At 33.4% G+C, this 21,919-nt stretch overlaps 1 protein-coding gene and 1 long non-coding RNA gene across 3 annotated transcripts in view; one reads left to right on the top strand and one right to left on the bottom strand.

The window, feature by feature from the left end:
* Nucleotides 1-21,919, bottom strand: part of LOC146999163 (N-acylneuraminate-9-phosphatase) — a 107,551-nt gene that overhangs the window by 9,343 nt on the left and 76,289 nt on the right. The window lies entirely within an intron of this gene.
* Nucleotides 11,519-17,346, top strand: LOC146999164 (uncharacterized). The gene is made up of 3 exons (XR_015041507.1): nucleotides 11,519-11,604; nucleotides 14,138-14,227; nucleotides 17,214-17,346. It is a non-coding gene; the product is annotated as an uncharacterized LOC146999164 (long non-coding RNA).

The following is a 21,919-nucleotide window of genomic DNA, read 5'->3' as shown; positions in this document are numbered from 1 at the left end:
TTATTATTATTATTATTATTATTAAAACTTTTTTTTTAGAAATGCATTGCATTTTTTTACAGTTTATGTATTTATTTCTAGAAGAATTTATTTTTTAATAAATCCAGTAAATCTTCTAAATAAGTTGCACTTTTCTGCAAATTAGATCTTTATTCCAATAAGAAAATCGCAGAACATTGCGTTCAATCAAAAGAATGTGGTTCACCAGCGGTCGAGCGGTAAAGTCGCAGCAAACTGGTAATTCGGTCCGAGGTTCGAATCCCGCGAACGGGCTGACTGCGTGGGCGTTTTCGTGGTTTTTCCCATGCGTAATGTGTATATGACCCAGTTTCCCTTAAAAGGTCTCCACCAAGGCAACCCACCTCTTAGGTAGATAGTCCTCGAGTGCTTTGCCATAATCAAACGAACCAAACCAATCTAAAGAAGTGGCGAATGAAATATATTTGCGAAATTCTGCCTTGTAAGTTATCGTTAAATATAAATTATTGTAGAATCTAACTTTTCAAAAGCAGGAAAGATGAAAAATCAGCTATACTATCGCCGGGATTCAAACTCCAGATCTTCCGATTATTTGCTAGACGTACCAACACTTACATCACAGAGGCACCCAATAGTGACTGCGAGAATTTATTGTAAAGTGATACTGAAAATACTGCTTATACTATGAAAATGAGTCGGCTTTATCTTTGAAACAGGAAATATTTTTTCAGATAAAGAGAGTATTATAATACGAAAGCCAAAGAAAAATAGAAAATGCAGAAATAAATTAGCTTAAGAAACTGCTTCATTATACTAATATTGCAAAGCTACACAGTAAAGCGCATATTAAAACGTGCATTTGTGTATATGGGCTAGGTTTACATATAGAATTATGTCACTTTAAATGTATAAGTAAATTTTGACACAAGAAATATTAGCTGTATTTAAGTTACTGGAAAATGCAAATTTCTCGCAAAGAAATCTTCATAAGAAATAGCAGAAGAAAATAGCAAGTAACGTACTTTTAACATTTATAATGCACGGAAGTGGCTGAATATTCCGGTCATGGAAACTTGTTATTGAGCATTCCAAAGCCTAGAAAAAGTGTGACCTCATGTATTATTCAGACGATAAATTGCGCTTTCCACGGAAATTCTGAAGTTACAACTAAAAGGACACTCATAAATTCAACATGAACTGGAACTTAAGCACACATTTTGCAAGGTGAGAATTGAAACATATTTTGAAAAATAATTTCCTTTTCCTGTTACATTAATAACTGCAAAAAGTATTTCAGTTCATTTCGCATACACATTTATGTACGTTTAATAGATTAGAAGTATAATTAGTACTTAAACAACTCATACTCAAAATTTCAACATAAGTATAATTCCTTTTAACGCTATATCTTTACGAAAGATTTATATAGAGGTTGATAAAGCTCTATAGAAATTTCTATGGAACTTTATTGGTAATTCTGCATAAAAATGCTTCTCTGTAAAGTTCTACAGAAACTTTATAAAACTTTCACGGAATAGAATTCTATGTAAATGCTTTGCAAAATCATATAGAAATTATATAAAGCTTCTATGGAAAGGTATTCTAGAGAAATCTGCAAAGTTTTCAAAAAGCAAGAAATGCAAATTTTCAGTTACTGATGTAACATGCACTGATAATACAAAAACAATTATAAGCATGTTTTTATTCATAAGTGTTAACTTATTTTTGCGTTTTTCCCTCTAGCTTAACGCTATGCAACGACAGTATTGCTTACATGATATAAAAATAAATCTTCTGAAACCATAAAATCAATTTAAATTCCTAAAAAATAATTAAAATATTAAATTTATGCTATCAAGAGTAAAATTTTAATACTTGAAATTAATGTTTTTAATTATTGCAAATGTACAACTGAGAGAAAATAGTTTCTTACTTTTAACTAAATTTAATTATTATTTAAAATGTATTTATGTTTACTCGAATATCTCTGAAATCAAAAGAGTATTAAAATTTTAATTCGCAAAAGTCACGTCCATACCAAAAGATTTTATTCCTTTACCCTTCCACTACCTCATAAATTATTTCCAGACTTAAACAAGGTTAAAAATTCTCTTCAAAAATTAAAATTTAATTTATTCTTTTTATCCCAAAATAAACTTTTTTCCCCTTTTGTTTGCTTTTATAATGCTTTTAAATACCCAAAAGCTTCTATACGATCTTTTATAGTACATAACTGAGTAGACATATCCAAAATTTTATAGAATTCTATAGAACGTCTGTGACTTAGTTTAGAAAATTGGGCCATATTTCTAAAGAAGTTTAATATTGGATTTTTTTTTACAGAACTTTATAACACCTTTATGTAGGGTAAGAAAACTGTATAATGATTTTGATGCTTATAAACATAAGCGATATTCAGTAGGCGCCGCTTAATATGATCAAGTTTGTCCGCGAATATTTTGATTACATTAACTGAATGATAAAATTAAATTATGACAAAAGACAGCCTTCAAAATAACAATGGAGTTTAAATAATTTAATATAAATATAACTAGAAACGTATAAATAAGCACTTTCACAGCATTTTATTTAAGAAAATGCAAAAGTTTGTTTATGTACTGTTCATAATATTTCTGGAAATTATTTCACCGACGCTACACCTCTAATCTTAATAATCCTTCACTCGCCTTCATTTCTGCCATTTTGTTCATTTAGTGTTGGAAATTATCCCTACGTTTGAGATCATTTTCTGAGCTACATCTCATTTTCAGGGCTTTCATCCACTTCAATACCTGCATGTTTCATTTTACGTAAAGACGATTTGGAACTTTTTCGTCAGAGATCAGTGAATTAATGAAGAACAATGTGCTCATCGATGAAGCAAAAGAGAAAATTACACATACAATCCTTCAGGCAGCTAAGAACACCATATCTCTCACATCAAAAAATCTTCGTAAATACTCACAACCTTGGTTGAGCCGTAATTGCCAGGAAGCTCCGAGGCAACAAAGTTTGGGGAGTTTTTCATAGACACCCCACTTTTTCAAAACTTATTGCCTACAAAAAACTTAAAGAAAAATTCGAGACGAGTAAGATGAAACAACCAAAAGGATTTCTGGATTTCCTATGTTTCACAACACTCTCCATATCGAGTAAACGAGTTTGAGAAAGAATTAAGAAAGGATGCGGAATGTGTAAAGACGGCTACCTTTCCTTTCTAAAATGTGATTGATTAGCAGCGATTAACGAGTGATTAGCAGCACGGAAGAAAGTGCAAATAATATTGGTGAGACGTTTGTTACCATTTGAAGCGGCAGCAATAACCAACTAGCATTTCTTTCAAGAATCGCTCTGAGAAATTTCCCATTCCATTCAATCCTTCCAATTCGAAACCCTACAATCGTGATTTCAGCATGCTTGAGCTAAAGAGATCTTTATTGCAAATGCATAGATTTAGTCTGGGTCCAGATGGTATCAATTATGAAATACTAAAGCATCTTTAAGTCACTGTCTGCACTTCTCGCTCTTTACAATAGAGTGTGGAAGGAGTACTCTTTTCCGAGTGTCAGGAAGAAAGCTATTGTCATCGCCATAGCTAAGCCAGGGACAGACCCGAAGAATCACTTCAGCTATCGGCCAATATCCCTTACCAATTGTGTTTGCAAGCTGTTGAAAAAAATAGTAAACCGCCGCCTAGTGTACTACTTCGAAAAGAACAACAAATTCTCGCCATAACAGTACGGTTTCCGCAGAGGTAGAATAACCATCAACAATATGCTCCTTTTCGAAACCTCTATTATTTAAGCCTTTTCCAAAAGGAAGCATCTTATTTCTGTCTTTTTGACACAGAAAAGGCTTAAGATAAGGCTAAGAAACACGGTGTTTTGCGTAATATTCAAGCTAGTGGTTTGCGCGGTAACCTGTCTTTTCATTCAGAATTTTTTGAAAGCAAGGAATTTTCATGTAAGGATTGGCTCGATTTTATCAAATGTTTTTGTACAAGAAGAGGGTGTATCTCAAGGCTATGTTCTATGCCATAGGTAAGTTGCCAAGGGGCGGATATGAGGTATGGGGAGAGGCAACTGCCAAGTGCTCTTAACAGGATACAGACATGGTCAAGGAAACATGGATTTATGGTTTCAGAAAAGAAGATCATTTGCCTGCACTTCTGTCTAAAGCAAGTTTCCATCCTGAGAATGAGCTTCATCTCCGAAGTTCACAAATTCTAATTATATCCGAAATAAAATTTTTAGGGTTGGTATTCGAGAGAAAACTGACTTTGATTCCATAAGTATAATACCCGAGAAAAAATATTCAAAATATTAAATATTTTAAAAGTAATGGCGAATACCACCTGGGTTGCACAACGTAGCCCTTATCCACTCTAGATTATACTACCACTCAGTTGCCTATGGATCGGCACGACGCTGTTATTGAGATAGATCCTGTTCACCATCAGGCGTTGTCGATTTGGAGCTTTCAAAACTTCTCCAGTTCATAGCTTATACGTTGGTTCTTTACGAACCATCACCAAAGGCGTCTTTTTGCTATTATTTTATTTTAGGAGACTATCACAACTTGATCATCCTTGTAAGCTGGTTTTGTTAGATGATATCTGTGAGCGCCTGGTTAATGCTTGACGTTCTTGTATACTTTATTTCTATCTGAGAGTTCGCTCACTAACTGAAAAATATCAGGTGATCTATTTGAGCATCCAGCCAGTGAAAATTTTTGAAATCTCATTTTAAAAGTATGTTCACTTCTTGACGTTTCTGGATATTTTGGGAAAAGAAATACTAACGATTTGGTGTATAAACAACTTTTCTCGAGCACAGGCTAAGCTACAAGGATTTTGGAGATCACATTGTGGGAGGCGACTGCTAACGTTTTCTAAGCACTCATATCAGAATTTACTGCTGTATATTATGCGCTTTCATTTACATCCGTGTTAAGCCAGAGAAAGATTAAAATACATATCGATTCTCTTAGTGCATTAAAAATGGTTAGAATCATTTTCTAATACCCAGAACCCTGTCATAATAGATATCCATATTCTCACTCTAAAATTAAGGAATCGTATTGTTGGGTACCTAAACATGTGGGCATAACATGTGGTAACGAGCTGGAAGACGCCAAAGTCTGTAATCGATTTCTCCAGTCCACTTTTCCCATTTGATGATATCAGCAGGTTCAGCAAATAGGAAATCTTAAATAAATGGCAAAAAGCCTGGATGCTCAGCTTGATAATAAGCTAAGACGTGTGAAAACTAGATTCGAATACTGGGAAATTACCAAGAACTGGAAGTCTACTAACCCGACCTAGAATCTGTCACTCATGGTTTTCTTCTGAGAGGGGCGAATGAACCAGTTTGTTCCGAATGCAATGCATTTCTCTCACTACATCAATTTTTAATCGAGCATCCTTATTTTAACAGGTTTAGAATGAAGTGTTTTAATAACTGTGACATACCTTTTGACCGAAAAATTGTGAAAGAGGTTGTAGATGATTATTTAAATTTTAACCCTTTAAGTAACTTTTTCTATCAAACCTCATTTAATTTTCCAGCCAGAATACAAATTCCAGCATGAACGATACTGAAATTAGGTAGAATGAAGGAAAGTGTTTAAAGGAAGGTTTTGGACGGTGAAATCAGAGCGTGTTCTTCCTGCTTGAAGGCCACGTTGCTAACATTGATTATCTAAGGATTAGAATTCTGCGGCGTTGAGTTATTCTTGTCACTACACTTGTTTTCACCCCGACTTCGAGTCAGAGCCAGCTTGTGCGATAGTTAAACTGTGAAACTGTTCGGCTATACTTAACCCCATCAATGTTCAGTTATTCCTTATCGTTTAATTTAATTGTTGCCTTTTGTAAGTACAATGGTGTCGACTGTTAAACTTGAGTTAATAAAAGGTTGAATACACCCTTCTCCTGACTTTGTAGTACTTTAAAAGACTTGATGATATTCACTAAACAGTCTTCAACGCCGTGTACATTTAATGATAGCTAGAATACACGACGTTACAAGGTCAATACAAATTTATTTTGATACTTGAAACAGACTGGTTTTCATTATTCAACATCATGCTGTTATAATGTAATGTGTTTGTATTTTATTATATTCATAGTTTGTATTTTTATATTTTATATCATTGTCTTAATTTCTTAGAGTTGCTACATCTGAACATCTCATAATTATACTTTTTCAATTTATTACGGTATGACCTACGACGGTTACGGTATGACGATATACGTTACTGTATGACTTATGATGCGTACTGACCTTTTCTGCTAAAAAGCAAAATTTAATGAGAAAGAATCAATTGATGAACTTGCAATTTTCGATATGTCTTCCCGATATCACTTAGATTCATTTACTCGTGCCCGTATTATTAGAAACATTGAAGGGTGAAAAATAACAGATGTTATTAGGGAGTTTGACCTCCTTTGAGCTTTGGAAATAATTTCAAACAAATGGAATGCATAGCAAACATCATGGGGAAGGTCGTGTTCTCAGTGCGACGCCTGCAGAAGATAGAAACATAGTGCTATCGATAAAAAGAACCGGCGCAGCACAGCTATTGAGGCAACAAATCAGTTACTTGCTGCTACTGCTAAGCGAATCTCCCAAAAAAATTGTAGCGAGACGTTTGCATCAAAGACTATACCCCCATAGTCTTGTGTGCATTCCATTTTTCAAACAGCTACGTACCGCCCGTTTACAATGGTATCACGAGCATCATAATTGGACTCAATAGGGCTGGGCTTGAGTACTACACTTATATGAGAGTAGGTTCAGTCTTTTACCAGACCATAGACGTCAACTGGTCTGGCGTGAAAATGCTCCTGCTTATCGTCCAGAAAATATCCAGAAAAGGAATCCGAGATGCAGTATCATGGTATGAGCCGGAAGTATGATCAATGGCCGCATGCCCCTACGTATGGCTGGCATCTAAGACTATGGCTGACTAATGATATATTAATGATGTTCTGCAGCTTCCTATTTCCATGTTCCGTGGTGCTGCCGATGATAAATTTGTTTTCATGGATGACAACGCAACATGCCATTGAACAGTCGCTGTCCGGGAGTGTCTAGAGAGCGAGGACATTCAATGCCTTGTATAGCCAGCATGTTCTCCAGATCTGAATCCCATTAAAAATCTTTGGGATGCTTTGGGGAAAAGGTCTTGTTGGTCGACAATACCCTCCAATAAACAAGGACACCCTCAGCCTTGTACTGACAGAGAAAGAAAATAAATTACTCCAACAGCTGTTGGATAATGTTGTAAAAAGTATGACAAGAAGTGTGTAATCTTACATCGCCCTCTGGGGAATATATACCGAATCGAGTTCTTACGCCAGAATGCCAGCGGAAAATAACTGCTTTTTTTTCACTTTTACGTATTCAACACAATATGACCGTTTTGTCCGTTGAACATTTTTCAAAGCCTTCCGAGGACCACCAGCGGCCGAGCGGTAAAGTCGTTGAACACTGGTAGTTCGGTCCGAGGTTCGAATCCCTCGAACGGACTGGCTGCATGGGTGTCTTCGTGGTTTTCCCCATGTGTAACGTGTATACGAGCCAGTTTTCCTTAAAAAGTCCTCCACGAAGGCATCCCTCCCCTTAGGTAGATAGCCCTAGTGTGCTTTGCCATAATTAAATACACACACACCACCAAAGCCTTCTGAGCATAATAAATCATCTTCATTGTTATGTCCTAATATTGTGGAATCATTTTACTTTACTTGGCATCTAAACACACTTACTTGTTAACGCGCAATATAGCCGTTTGTGATCCCGTCCTTAGCAATTGTCCACTAGTGTATTTACTACACTGCCATTAAAATTACAGCACCAAGAAGGAATGATCTGACGTCTAAGTCAAAATCATATGAAATGAAGAAGAGTTTGGGATATGCAAATGATTAATATTTCAGCGCATTTAGACGACGCAGAAGGGAGAAACGACATCTGAAGCGCTGTATGAAAGAAAAACTGTGTAGTGGATTTCTCAGATATTTGCAACTAATATGTAAACAGTGGTCTATTTTCGGGGGAAAATATGTATTTTATGTTTTATGTACTGTATAATCATGTAAAATGTGTTTTTCACATCTTTCATCTAACAAAGGAGTCACCAGCTTTCATCCTGTTCTCTGGACCCACTCAAGCATTTTTGTACTTGCATCGCTCCTTGAAACACCTATGTTACGACAGCAGGTATACAGATTGCATACTTAGCAAGTTAGACGCGGCGACAGCGGCAAATGGAACTGGCATTTCTCATTCGGAAACCGCTTTGTAAGGTCGGAGTTTGCTCAGAATATCGTGCTATGTCTCGAATAATAAGAAGTGCTTACCCCCAAGTATCAAAATTTGATAGACAGGATTGTTACTTATCGAGAATGCGGATTATCATTCCGTGAGATCGTCCGTCGCACTGGTCGACATCCAACCACTGTCATGCGAATATGGAATCAATGGGTTGCTGAGGGTTATACTGAATGGCATGCAGGATCTCAACGTCCTCCCATGGCAAACGCCCGAGAGGACGAATATATTGTGAGGTCAGCCTTGCAAAACCGTACAACCACATCATGGGCCAATAGTCAGGAAATAGGCATGTTTGCAGCACGCTCAGAATCCGCTCGTACATTCTTCAACGTTTGCACAAGCGCGGGATATCAGCACAGCGACCATTACTTTGGCTTCTCTTGACAGGGCAGTATGGAGGGAGACTGTGGTTCTGGTGCGCCGAACAATAAAGCTGGATACAGAAGTGGCACAATATCGTCTTTTCACACGAGTCCCGGTTCTGCGTGCAGTATTCTGGTGGCCGTATACGTCTCTGGACGCTCCAAGAAAACCGCGCGTCACCCTCTTGCATTCGATATTGGAACAGGGGCTCTGCACCTGCCATTGGGTACATGACACGCTATCTATATTCGGATCGACGCTAATTTGAAAGCAGATCAGCGCATTTCTGACATCTTACGTCGAGTTGTTGTGGCCTCTCTTCGAGGCCTGTCAAATGCCATCTTCCAACAATATAATGCAAGACCACATGTTGCACATCGTGATCTGACCTTCCTCGATACACAGGGTATTCGTTTGCTGCCCTGGCCTGAACAGTCTCCACATCTGTCACACACACACACTGAAAACATCTGGTCATTGGTTTCTGAAAGACTGGCCCGCCACCTCTCTCCGGCTAATACGGTTGATGAAGTGTGGCACAGACTTGAAGCAGCATGGAATAAGTTGCCCGTTTCTGTCATCCAACGGTTGTTTCTACTAATTTTACACCCATGTGAACACTTAAACTGCTTACAAATTTAGTCATTTTGAGTATACTGTTTACTTTTTACGTACAGTACATGCCGTACTGTTTACGTACAATAAATATCTTGTTTTTTTGTATTTGCTTTCCTTCATGGTGTTGCAATTTTAATGGCCGACAATGTATTTACATATATTTTATTTGTTTACACAGACATCTGCTGATGTTATAATTTGTAAATCTAATCCCTTATTATAGTTAAGACATGTCAATTAACTGTTAATGAATTTAAATTTGGAGGTGTAAATTCTATAAGCGTAAAACAAGAGAAAGCAAACTCGCTCTACCTAGTCACTTCCAGAAGAGCGCGATCCGCGTTCCCCCATAGCACAAAACATCCTCAGGATGTCCTATTTAAGTCGCAATATCCCGGGACATACTTAGGATGTCCTAAGGATGTTGATTCTCAGATGTCCTGAGGAGATCGTAATTTAACATCCTGAGGATGTCTTATTTAAGTCGCTATGTCCCGGGATATGACAGGATGTCCTGAAGATGTTGATTCTCAGATGTCCTGAGGAGTTCACCAATTTCACATCCTGAGGACATTCATTTTGCATTGTCCGGAGGACTTTCGTTGTCAAACATTTTGAGGATATTTGTTCTCAAATTTACCAGTTTTAATTTTTTGACATTGCACATCTGAAACTTGCACATTATTTTATTTTTCATATGTATTTTACTAAGTTGTTTCTAAATGCTGTACATTAAAAATATTGATATGTTTGATGATTTATTCTTCTTATTTTGTTATTAATTTTAACTGCTATTTTTTCTGACGTTTTTAAAAATTTATTTAGTCACGGAAAAGATTTTTTTCAATGGATTAGCATTTTCTAGAATATTTGCAAAATTCTAAATAACATATATTTTTTTTATAAAAAATGTATAAATTACATGTATAATTAATTACTTACAGATTACAAACCCTACTACAAATATAGGTAAAATTAGAGATATATATATTTAATTACGGAAACGAATTTTTTTTTTTAAATTTGGGTATAGAGACATTAGGTATTTTTTTGGAAGCAGGAAACATGAAAAATTAGCAACTGCCTTCGCCGGGAATCGAAGGACGGACCTCTGGAATACCGGCCCAGTGTGCAGAACCATTACACCACGAAGACACGCTAGGTGTGGTGGTGGTGTATTTAATTATGGCAAAGAACACTAGGGCTATCTGCCTAAGGGAAGGGATGTCTTCGTGGAGGACTTTCTAAGGGAAACTGGCTCGTATACACGTTACACGTGGGGAAAACCACGAAAACACCCATGCAGCCAGCCCGTTCGCGGGATTCGAACCTCGGATCGCACTACCAGGGTTCAGCGACTTTACCGCTCGGCCGCTGGTGGGCCGAAGACACGCTAGGAAAGCGGGAGAAATACCTTATATTACTTCTCTTTTTAAAGGCCGACTTTTTTTTAAAGGGAATCCAATCACTAAATCCTGGGTGTGGATATACCTCATCCAACACCTTTTTAATTCGGGCGCCACTGTAGAGACATTAGGATTTTTTTTGGGGAAGCCGTAGAGATGAAAAATTAGCAACCGCCTTCGCCGTGAATCGAACCACGGACCTCTGAAATACCGGCCCAGCGTGCAGAACTATTACACCACGAAGGCACGCTAGGAAAGCGGGAGAAATACCTCATAAGGAAAATTTTTTTCCTCTAATTACAGGACAGAAAATGTTTTTCAATCGCGCGATCTGTTATTGATATTGAATTACAGTCGTGCGATAATTTCGCAGTAAAGATACATCTCCGATGACTATCCAAGATTCTAGATACTTTGGTCTTATATAGAGATGGTCGTCTTATAGAAATAATGCTTAATATCAATATTTATTTATAATCTCAGAACTATTGGTCACTTTCAGAAGTGGTCGTTTGAGAGGCGATATTCTATATTTTTATTTACTGATACTCTCAGATTCCAAAATTTGTTTATATTCTCAGAAATATTGGACGGAAGGTGGTCGTCCCATACATGCAAAATTTTACATTTCATTAAAAATGAATTCGGCATTATTTAACTATTTCCATATTAATTAATTAAATAGATAAAGAAAAAATTAGGAAATAGTACTGTTTATTACGGAATAATGTAGGAAGTTCTACAGAACTATATTCTTTCGCGTCATTGCACATTGTATCCGGCAAACTACTAGTTCCTCGTATTCTTCCGCAAATCCGTAAACATCTGTCTGATTTGAAACGAAATCCAAAATGGCTGCGCCATGAGGTTAACTTGTATGGATATTTTTTGTTGCATGAAAGGTAAGTTCAGTTGCAATACTTGTATGTTTACTTTTTTTGCTTTTCGAATTTATGTTATTTATGTCATTTTGACAGTTAAATGTTTCACAGCTTTATGAATTGTTACCATTCTGTCGTGAATTACGTGCATCTCAATGGCTGGCTGTCTTTTCAAATATCTAATTTGCCCTGCTATTCAAATGTTTATGACTGAATTTTTTTTAGTCTAGTTTATGCATTCAGTTTCAAAATAATATGTGTGATCAGATTGCTTATTATTTTATTGCAGCAATAAATTTATGTTAAATAGTTTGAACAATTGTATAAAAATAAGAGTTTGCATTGTTTTGTCCAAAATATGTATGGTTGAAACATTATCTTAATCTAGTTTGTAATTCAAGTTTTTTTGGGGGTACTGTTCTGTTATTGGGACCAGAATCGGAAATGTATGAACCTGTGTTCGTAAGTATGTGCATAGATGTGTATATGTAGACACACAAGCATACATAAATACAATTCTGAACCCGGTCCTGATAACAGAACAGTACCTTTTTTTAATCTTTTTTAAATATTTTATAAAAGGATTAAGCATTTTCAAACTGCATATCATTTTAAGATTCGACTTGCAGGAAGACGAAATATGGTCATTCAATCAAATGCTTATGATTGCTTTTAACATTTTCTCATAAATATTGTTTGCATTTTTATTGTATTTTAGATACTTTAGTTATGTAAAGTGAACATGAGAATATTAGGAAAGCTGAAGAATATGAATAGCTACCATAATACATGTATTTTTTCATCGAGCCCATTGTTTTAGAAACCAATGCACCATTATTATATGCTGGCTTATTTTATAGTTATATGCAGTTTAATTTTATGTTCATGTTACTGTAGTATTGTCATTATAATAAAAGTATTGATAATTTTTGTTGAATCTTGCAAGTTGCCTAACATTCAGAATTATTACTACCGAATTTTACTGATAGGTTTTTTCGAGTTTACATAATCTGTCTGATAAATAAAATAAACTGGTGTTTAAATTATATGCATTTCTCTTAATGTTTCATTGAAAGTGAGATGGAAATATAAATGCTATCCAGAAAAGTGAATTCTTTTTGCCTGAAATAACAAACTGTGCTAAATGATTAATGTTTATATCATTTTAGAAATGTCAATATTAAAGTTTCTCCCCCTTCTCTTCCTTGATTTTGAAATAATTTATAATAAAATAATATATGCATAAGTGTAATTAATGTAAAGTGTCGTTCAATAATATAATTTATTTTTACTGATATTTTTATATTTCTTATCTGGGTTTTCTTTTGGTGTTAGAAGGAGGAAAAGACTAATGTTTTAATTAAGGAAATAATTAAAACATTACAGTCTTTTAAATAACACAGTTACAGTAATGTTTATTGAAGCAATCAGTACTGTGGTATTGCCAGTGATTGAATAATGTTAAAATGCATTGTTCATAAGGAAATTTGCTTATCTTTGTGTTATAGATTTTATTTTGACACAAGCTGAAATTTGAATTATTGGAAGCACTTTGAAAACCCGAATTATTTCCTGAATCATTAATCAGGCCAATATATAACATACAAATTTTCATACAAAATTATTTCTTTGAGCATATTATAAAGAGCTCATTTAATTTTATTATTTGTACAAATTTTAGACAAAAGTAGCATGTAACAGTTAAAGATTTATTGAAGCCTTTTTGTTACTTGTGGTAACAAAGAAGTGTGAAAGATATTGCCACTTTAGCGAACATGACGATCATTGATGCTTAGTTTAGTAATTTAATAATATATTGAGAAATGCTGGGAACTTTCAGAAGTAGACATTTCGGAAATGATGGGCTTGATAAGAAATTTACATGTTTTTATTATTTATTCTTTAGTTAAGAATGGATTTTAGATGTTCATGTGAAAGAATTCTGTTTAATTATATGTGAAAGAATTGTTAAAGTTTGGCATTTAAAAAAATGAATTAATAATATGCAATTATCTTTTTATTATACATGTATTACTATATATTTCTAATGCACTATGTAAATGTCAGTGCTAAACAATTGAGATACTATTGTCAGGGCAATCTTTTCTTATACATGAAAAATTCTGATACTTTCTTATCATCTGCCCTCACAGCTTCAACTTATGCTAAAACAGCAAGAGTATGCACACGATAATAGCAAACTATGAATATGCATACCACACACATGTATTTACATGCTTTATATTTAATCTTTATTTCTGAATAGTATTCCATTGGATGAAAAATATGTGAATATTGACTCAATGTATATATTTTTGTGTGTGTGCATCCTAAAATTTCTTGTTTCTTATAAAGTGCTTATTTGAATTACTACTTTTGAACAGAGCAGTAGATATGAACCATAAACTTACCATTTTGCCAATTTTCACAGCTTTGCAGATAGTCAGAAAGCACCAAAATTTGTAATAATGTTAAGTTTAAATGATGTTCTATACTTTTGTGTTAATTTTTCTATTCTATTAATTCTATTACTGTGTTATCAAACTTTCTGCAGGAATTTCAACTGGTTAAGATATTATTACTATGTGGAGAAGAATTTGGTTTTCAAGCTAGAAAAAATTGCAGCTGAAGGATTTTGTAGAAGGTCAGTCAAACTGGTTTTAGTTAATTATAATTTAATTTTGGGTGAAGAATTCTCAAATTTATTTATCATAAGTGTCTAAGTCTTCTAAATTAAATTCTGCTAGTTTTTGAAATTTTTCATGACATTCATTCTTTGATTATTATTATTATTTTTTTAATTTACTAACTTATATCCAGGCACATAATGGTGCATTTAATGCCATACCTTAAATATTGTAAAATGTTAAAATAATACATTTCATTTAAAAATGTGGTTATGACAGTAAATTTTCTGTTACATTTAATCATATCTATAAATATTGGTATACATCATTTTTCAATAATCTGTATATTATTTTATGCATTTATTTTACATCCAAGATCTGGCATATGACTTGCTTTTCAAACTGATAACATGGTGTAATAATGTAATCTAATGGTTAAAGTTTACTATGGAACGGGCCAAATTTAATAAATTATTCTTTGATAGAAATTTATTCATGTGTTCAGTGTGTCTCATCTCTTTAAATTGCTAAAGTAAATTTTATGTACTTGCATTTAGGAATTTTGACTGTATCAGAGTAATTTTGTTTCAGTTATTATAACATGCAAGGGAAAAAATTCATTCATAGCTCTGTATTTAAAATTAGTTAATTAAAGTCCTTAATAAAGAGGGACGTTTTGTTGTTTTTAATGTCGATAGAGTTTAATTCAAAAATATGCCACATTAAGGGTTACTTTTTAACCTAATTTAAAATTTTCATTACTTTAACATGTCCAATAATTGTTATTTTAACTCTGATATTGTAATAATATCAAAATTCCTTACTTTTTGATAGGTAATCCAAATGTAAAACAAGAAAAGAAAAAATTAAAATCTAGAAGTATATTTATTTCATACCTCTAACAAATAAAAACAACACAAGCACTTTTTACTGTCTATCTGCATAGTGTGGCATGTCCCGTAAGACTGAGATTTGTATGGTCAAATCCATGTTTCAGTTAAAGGAAAATGCATGCACAGTCTTCTGATTTTCCCTTCGATTAAGGATTCTGTATATACTAGCATAAGAAATATATTAGTTAATGCAGTGTTATACATCAATATTTATAGACAATTATTGTGGCTATGTTTATTATAATTTTGTTCACTGTAATGGCTGGAGTGCCTAAACCATCATGCTGTGTAAACAAAACTCAAATCTTCATCTCTGCATACTGCTCCACTAGTGTTTAAACCACTGAAATGGTGATTATGGTAGAACATCTTTGGTAAAAATTTACTCTACTGTAACCCTTGGCGAATCGTTTCTTTTTTTTATATTAAGATCGTCACCTGAGAGGATCGGCACCAATTTCAAGGTGGCCGCTACACAAAACCAAAATAAGAAGTCAAAGACATACACAAACTCTGTGTCCATGTACACATCGACCTATTAAAACAGAGAACTGCACAAACTGGGCATTGTGCACTACCTTAACTTTGTCCATGTACACATTGATCTATTTTCACTTTAAGAAAATCAGAAAGTTAAAAATAGCATAGTTACCAGAAAAAATACGCCACTGTCTTAACACACAGACAACCAAAAATACACAGAGAAGAATAAGTTACCAAAAATACATATTTCCTAACATAAAAACATTAAACAACAAATCTTCTAACAAAAATTAACACACAGAGACAAAAAAATAAATGAAACGTCATTTTTTTAACATACCTTTTTTTTCACATGCATATGTTTAAGCTTCCCACCACCATCCTCCAGGAAAGCAATTCAATTAAATTTTTCGTCTCTTAGTCACCTCAGACATACTCAAACGATGGTACCCACACCAAAATAATAAATAGCATGTTCATAATACAAGACCATACCACTTCCATGCAACCAAACACAGCAATTGAAAAGAATGGTAAGAACCAAAAACCTGGGACCGTATCAAAGGTTTACTATTAAAAAAAGTAGCCCAAAACTAAATTTATCACAGCACGTTGGCAATATTTGCAGAAATAACTCCTTTTTATTGACAAAAAAAAAAAAGTTTTTTTTTTCCCAAAGGCTACTTTCGCCAACATTATCAACATTAGGGTTACCGAAAAACTTATTTGACGCAATGGGCTTCCACATTTCACAAACAACCAATACCACTTTGCGATTTTTCAGACAGAAACCAAGGTGTACCATACAGTAAAGATTAGCCACATCTTCATTTACTACTGTTACAAGTACTTCTTTGGTAAATTTCTGCGGTTAAATTCAAAAGTTTAAAATTGCATTAACATGATCAGATTCAGAGCTAGGGTTTTCAGCGCTCAGGGACAACTGAAGATTTCGTGCCCCCTACTGCTTGCCAAGGATGGAAAACATTTAATTCTAAAATGTTCTAACATCAGTTTGGCGCCCCTTGGATTCTGCACCCGGGGACAGATGCCCCCCTTGCCCCCCTCTAGCTACACCCCTGATCAGATTTTGTTTTCTGCACGTAGCTAACAATTACTTATGTGTTGTCAGATAAATGTTACCAGATGCAGTTAATTATTTTTTACTTCCCAATCTCATGAGACAAGTTTTTTTTTTGCTCCTGCAAGACTTTACTTTGTGTTGCAAAATAAATTCATTCTCACTCTTTTTGGACTTGCCTACACATTAAATTTAAAATAGTTTTATGAATAGGTAAGATGTGATTATCATAATTTTGTTTCTCTCTTTATCTTGGCAACTTTATATGTTGATTCAGTATCCAGGTTACCTACCAGTGGCTGATTGATAAAACTGCTCATATGTTCAGCTGGTGGTTTGAGTTTATTTTCTGACATAAAAAATTTTAAAAGGCATCCCCCATGTTTATTTTACTATAATCGAAAAATCAAATAATTGCTACTCTGTTTATAGGTACTAAATGTTAAAATATTTTAAATGCTTCCTTTAATTTGCATTCTAATAGTCATTTGTTTAATTATGAATTATATTCGCATATAGTAATTGTGAGTGTTTTTTTTATTTTAGGTGCTGTGAAAGGCAATGACAGAGATCCAATTTATCAAGAGTTCTTATATACATAAGAATACATGGATATAAGATTGTTTTTCATGAATTCAAATAAAATGTGATAAATTGGATTAATAAAAACTATTTTGAATTTTGAAAAGTGTTTTTCCTCTGTTAATCATAATATAGTGCCATAAATTTCTGAATGTGTTTATTTTTCATCCAAATAAATAGCTTTACAAAAATTTGTCATATTAATAGATATTGCATAATTTAGCATTATTATAAATATTTATTATAGCAGATTTAGCTGAACTACTTTTTTAGTCTCTTTGCAGATGAAGTCACAAAGGTAAGTGGTTAGATATTTTTCTGTATTCCCCATTAAGTAATTTTATCTGGTAAATTACCATTACTTATATACTAAAGGTGAAAGAATAAGCTTTCCTTGAAGATACAAAAATTTGCAGATATTTCAAAAAATTGGTATACATAAAAAAGTTCTTAAATTGCCACATATGCGAAACTGAAAATGTTATATATGAAATAGTTCAAAAATATAAATATTTTCACTATTTTTTAACTATAATTCACTGCATTTGTTATATATAATCACAGTTTAAGGTAGCAGTGCTTTTCTCACTGTGATTTCTCATGTATTTTGATTCATAAATACACGTACATAAATCCACGTATTTTGATTTCTCTTTTGAGACCGAATAAAAAATGAACTAAACATTCTCATTGACATTGAGAGTTGAATAAAAGCTCACCTCAAAATAAAATGAATTAATAAATTTATGGAAAATTTTACATTGCATATATTGAGCAGAAAGAGTAAACTGAATAATGAATTAGAGAATGGTAGAGTTGATAGCAGAATAAAATGCCTTAATTGCATGGTAAACAGTAGATCTTTTGAAGTTTTTCTATGTTGCGTAAAATGCAGATTTAAATTTTTGATATTGATTGTCATATAAATGGCAATTACTGTTTTATTTTGCTCTGAAATGAATGGTTAGTAATAAAATTCTGGATGAGACAACCTTTAACATGTGCTAGAATTTACAAAGTTTAATTTGGTGCTGATTTCAACGGGTAAATTTCATTTTACTGAATTTTGCGTAAAATAATACCAATGAACCATTGCAAATTATTTTCAGAACTTTTTTTTTTTTTAATCTAAAAGGGCTATTAGTTTTGAAATGTGACTTCATATCGTCAGTCGTAAACTTGTTTCGCTTTTCATTCAAGTCTTGCCATTTGGCAAAATTTAACATATTTACCTTTAAAATCTAATATATTATTGACTAACAATTTAAAAGCATTACACACCGTTCTTAACAATGCTTTTTTTAATTTCTAATCTGATTGATTTAAAATGCATTTAATTCATGATATATCTAATTGAAAACATTTTAATATTTCTACATAATTACATGATATATTTCTTCATTTTTCAAATATACAGAAGATATATAACTTTCTGGTGTCAGTATCTTATAAAATGTTTTGCTATTTCCACTGCCCCATCTGTATTGATAATCTATGCATTCATAAACTTTTAGCCTCTTTGAGTGACTGCTAAAATCTGAGGCCTTTCAGATTTTTTTTTTTTTTTTTTTTAATTGTGTGAGCAGAAAGATAGAATTTTAGAAGAGCTTCTTGAGTTACCTTTTGAATGATATAAAGAATTGTTAACATAATATCAAATTTTTACAACTAAATATTAAATATATAAAAAAGCCTGCAGCATTCTCATGTTACGAAAACATATTTATTTATTCTGAGGCTAGGAATTGATTTAGTTTTAAAAATACAATTTATTCCTTTTAACAATTTCCCAACAGTGTCATCAAAACACTATAAATTCCTTACATGTTTTAAAGAAAGATGATTCATTTATGTAAAGATTATTAAATGGGTAATTTTATTATTCAATTTTTAATACAAATTAACTGAAATTAGAAACTGATTTTGTAATATAATTTAATTATGAATAATTCAATTTGGGGGCTATTGGATGTTTAAAAATGATCAAAAGATTTTTAATATCTTAAAAATAAAAGCAAAATTTTCAGTTTTAATATTTTGTATTAATAATTCATTTTAATTTCCTTGCTCAGTTTTAATATATTCACAAATTCAGATTTAAAAACAAAATAAGTTGTATAAATATTTTCAACATTTCTGATTTTTCCATAGTAACCATAGGAGAACGATTTGAGACTATCTGTGTAAAAAAAAGTAGGTTTTAGATCATCACACCTTCACATACTTTCACTGGAATTTTCCTCTGTATATATACTGGGATGTGACACTAAGCAGTTGAGAGTATGTATTTAAGAGGTTAAAGGGATATTGTAACTAGTGTTTCAAATCCTGATAACATCCCATACGCTGTCGGTGGGACGTAGATAGGATGTCCTAAGGATATACTGGGATGTGACATTAAGCACTCAGGAGGATGAGTTTAGGAGGAAATTGGGATATTACGGGATGTCCTGAGGATGTAGTAAGTAGGACTTTAAATCCTAATAACATCCCATATGCTGTCGATGGGACATAGATAGGATGTTTTTAGGATATAATGGGATGTGCTTAGGAGGTTCGCGGGATATTGCGAGATGTCCTGAGGATGTAGTAAGTAGGAGTTCATATCCTAATAACATCCCGCACGCTGTCGATGGGACTTGGTTAGGATGTCCTGAGGATATCCCGGGATGTGACATTAAGCACTCGGGAGGAGGTGTTTAGGAGGTTCGCGGGATATTCCGGGATGTCCTGAGGATGTGCGCATATCCCGCGAGCAACATCCTTGGGATATCCCAAGGATGTTTTTGTGCTATGTGGGTTATTTGAACCGAATCAAAAAAGAAGTTTACTTGTTTGGGGTGGGGGTGCCAAAAACAGAAAAGAAAAAAAAAACACTAACAGATAATTTGAATGTAACAAATGAAGGTAAAACTTATGGTGAGAATGAATTTTAAAAATTTCATTGGATATAATCAATAAAGTAAATTGTTTCTACGGATGACATAGTATGGGTTAGATAATATGATTATTTCTATCATATGATGAGATTAAAAATATTTAAATGATACAAAAATGATATCTAATATTTACAAATTCATTTATAAAGTTAGTGTTTCTCATTAACATGCGTTAACGGGAAGTTTGAAGAAAAACTTTAAACGCCCTTTTCTCAAAATAAAAAATGGGTACTTTTCCGTTTTGCCGGCGCAAGCGATAAAGTCGTCAATAATGGTACAACTGATGCCAAACGGAATGTTCTCGCTGGTAACCTTTTACGCCTCATTTTCAAAACAAGTCGCAGCTTTTTCTTATCAGATTGATTGTTTCTTTCAATACTGGCATATCATTACATAGAATTTTTATCAGATAGTTCAGTTTTATGTCTAAGGCAATTAAGTCAATTAGGATGCAATCACAGCGTTTACCCGAAGCCGAAAATATAGAAAAGGTAATGTCAAGGGTTAAGTTCATCAATTCTAATGAGAATGCATTAGCGAAGTAAAGCACTGCAGTTTTACATAATTTCTGAGTAAGTTATTCGTACGAGATTGAAATATTTCTTGCATTTAGACTTGTGTTCCAAATTAAGATTTAACATGAAATTAATGTAGATAATTACTGAGAGCATTAGATTTTTGTAGAGTAGTTTACGTGACATGAGATCGCTTGGGGTCACGTGATATGAACCGGCGAATCAGGATGTTGAACCATGAAAGCATAGTAAATTCTTAAATTAATGTCTTTTTACAAATTTATTGTCTTTATTTATTGGCTTTTTATAAAATTTTAAGCGATATTAAAATGTTTATGCCTTCAAAATAAAAAATTCTTAGAACTAACTTTTTTTAAATATTTTTTTATGTGTATACTGCCAATAAAGTCTGCTTGGCGAGATTTGCGCCGGCGAAACGGAAAAGTACCAGATTTTAAAGTTGGGGATAAAGTATTGAAGCGGAAATTTTCTTTATCAAGTGCCCCAGACAATTTTACGGCAAAGCTAGCTCCAAAATTTGAAGGTCCCTATGTAATTCAGGAAATCAAAGGAGTAGTATTATATCTTAAGAACGAGAGAGGGGAAATCTGTAAAGCAAGTCCCAGGTGAAAAAATACTATAATCCAAATGATTTTGAAATCCTTAAAAGTTTCTTGCAGGACTCAAGTCTAAACGAAGTAGAAGGTCCAGAAATAACAACAACTATTCCACTACCCAAGAAGCAGAGAACTGAAGAGAGACCTAGCCCTTCTAAAACCCGGACGTCAGTATCAAAGAGAAAAAATAACTTTCAAACTCCAGCGTTTAAGAAAAACAAGAATACAGATGCACCAAATACAGATACCAAAAAATGTTTTGGCAATCGATATGTCTTGAAATTACTTCTTGCATCTCATGTCTCGGTAAAAATGAGTGATATTTGGAAGAAACTATTTGTTATATGCTGCAGCAGATATAAGTGGATCCGAGTTTATAAAAAAATTAAACTTGCGATAACATTTAACCAAAACTGAATTTTTTGGTACTTTTCCGTTTCGCCGGCGAAAATCTCGCCAAGCAGACGTTATTGGCGACAACATACAGTACACAAATAAAAAATGTTAACAAATGTTAGTTCTAAGAATTTTTTATTTTGAAGGCATAAATATTTTACTAGAGCTTAAAATTTTGTAAAAAGCCAATAAATAAAAACAAT

The sequence above is a fragment of the Stegodyphus dumicola genome, chromosome 1, assembly GCF_044657685.1.
Source record: "Stegodyphus dumicola isolate Sdum_Otavi_A_Nest chromosome 1, ASM4465768v1".
NCBI lineage: Eukaryota > Metazoa > Arthropoda > Arachnida > Araneae > Eresidae > Stegodyphus > Stegodyphus dumicola.
The sequence above is the reverse complement of the archived record's forward strand: the minus strand, read 5'-3'. Positions and strand labels throughout refer to the sequence as shown.